The sequence below is a fragment of the Chaetura pelagica genome, unplaced genomic scaffold, assembly GCF_000747805.2.
Source record: "Chaetura pelagica isolate M959 unplaced genomic scaffold, ChaPel_1.0 scaffold79, whole genome shotgun sequence".
NCBI classification, from domain to species: domain Eukaryota; kingdom Metazoa; phylum Chordata; class Aves; order Apodiformes; family Apodidae; genus Chaetura; species Chaetura pelagica.
The window spans coordinates 2,459,423-2,461,809 of NW_009969339.1; positions in this window are offsets into that span (position 1 = coordinate 2,459,423).

Sequence of the window (2,387 nt, forward strand, 5' to 3'; positions counted from 1 at the left end):
GGTGCCCGGGAGGTGCCCGGGCCCTGCCAGGCCTGGGCTTCCCGCGCTGGGCCGTGGCTGCCCCTGCTCGCCGGGAGGGACCGGCCCTGCTGATCTCCGCGCTCTGCTCGGGCTGTGCAGCGCCCCGGCTGCAGCCCAACGGAAGTTAAGGTTCAGAGGAACCTTTTTGCTGCTCTGTCCGGCGTTTATCCGAGGAGATGAAGCGGATGCGCGGAGCCAACATCCGGAGGGGCCTGCGGGAAGGTGTGAGGGGGGGGTGTCCTCACAGGTGCTGTTGGTCTCTCCCCTCCCAGATGCCAGTGCCCTGAACTAACTAGCTCAGAGGAAATGGATAAAACGTCAGCAGAAATATACAGGAAGGCAGCCTCCTACTGACATCCAGAAGTCACTCCTGTTTCTAACACTGAAGCCTTAACTCGGGGGATAACTGCAAATTGCATGGATGGAAAGCTGAGGTGAAGGGAAGAAGCATTTCTCACGGTAGAGCTTAAGGAGTTGGCAGCTGAACTTCAGCTTGGCAGATAGGATGGCTACATCTGTTTGATCCACGTGTCACTAGACAGCACCACTGTAGCATTTTTGTTATTTTATCCTGTAGTTCTGGCATGAGGGAGAAATAATTCTCAAAATATTACTACTCTGTTAATTTCACCCAGTTGCTGCCTTTTGTCTTCATGCAGATACAAACATACCAAGGCAAAAGCTGTATCTTTACATCTGTTCCTTGTATTGCACTGTAGCATGGGTATCCTAGTTCCATCTGGGGTCAAATTACCAGTCTTGAATTTGGGTATGCCTGCCTTTTTGCTGGGCTTGCATTATTTACTTTGCCAGTCACCTTCTCTCACAGTGTTCAAGAACTACTTCTTGTCTTCCCACACACCGCTTGCCTACAGTTTGACTGTCAGGCTTCCTTCAGACTCTGAAGCAAGTTTTGTGTAAGCAGATGCTATTCCCAAAGGACAGGCAGAGGGAAGTGTTATGCTGCCAAAAGAAGGAAAACAAGATTACTTTCCAGTGACTGCGGTTCCTATATATGTTTGGGTTTGTGTTGTTATTTTGTTGTTTTGTTGGGTTTTTTTTTCAGAAATATACATTTACAGTGTGGAGTTTTCCACAACAAACACTTGAGCCAGACTTGTTTTTATCAAAGCGTTACCCAGAGGGGGGCACACATGCTCTATCTTCCCTCCCAACACATACACATTCACAAAATAGCAGTGTGCTCTGGTGAGGCTCAACAGCAGAAGTACCAAAAAAAAGAGACTCGGAGAAGAAGGAATGAAGGATAATAGTAGCAACTATGCATTTGGATATTACGGCTTAGAGAACTGCAGTTACTAGTAATAATTTTTCTTATCATTTGAGAGCCTGGCGTTCATAAACGCTGGGTGATTCCAATACTTCATCACATGGTGGCTGGTGATTGGAAACTGGGTCTCAGGGTCTTCTTAAGAGAAGAAAAACTGTTCTATTAAATATGATGTTGTTCCATGGCGCCTTGGCAATCACAGAGATGGGGCTGAAACAGTGGTGCCCCAGGCATGAAGCTCCCTGCAGACACCTCAGACAGAAATTGAACTCCAGTGCAGTACAGCCCACCCACCCCAAGGAACCAGCCAGGATGGTTCCTTCATAACACACCAGTAAAAAACTGGTCTTGGTATTTTGTGTCCAAAGATGACTCAGCCACAGAGGTGTGAGGCTTGGGAAAGAAAGCAGATGTTATTTTTTTTTTATTTGGATGAAATTCTGACACAACCCTTGGAGGAATTTTGGGATGAATCAAAAAAGCTGTCCTAATCAGGAACAAGGCTGTATAGCTGACAGAAGTCTCTCTGGATCTCTGGTAGGTGGAAGAACTGGCCGTGAAGAAGGATATATGCAACAGGTGACAAGGACTCAAAAGCCTGTCTCAGGAAGGGTGTGAGGACCAAGTTCACATCCTGTGGAAATAAAAGGTCTTTGACCAGAGAAGTTGTCATCAAACATTCACATGCCACAGTCTGTTCTGGACTGGCCTTGGGCCTCTTACAAATTTGAAGGCTTAGTTTTATTTTTTCCTCATCAGAGCTCAATCAGACACAGCAGTATTTCTCCTCCAGAGCTGTTTTGGGCCTGGAATCTCTCTCAGATCCATTTCTTATCCTCTGATGAGCAGAGCTGAGTTCTTGTTTTCACCTGAGAGACCTCAGCAAAGTAAGGCAAGACTTGACAGTTGTGATTTTCACTGCTTCAGTTTAGTCACAGAGTCTGGTGTCAGGAACTTCTACTTGTCTGAAGTGAAAAAGCACTCAAACACTGGTCCCATTTCTGGATCCACATTTGACCCAACCTGACCTACTCCTTTTGACCTAAGGATACAAGGGCTGGACAGTTCTCATCAG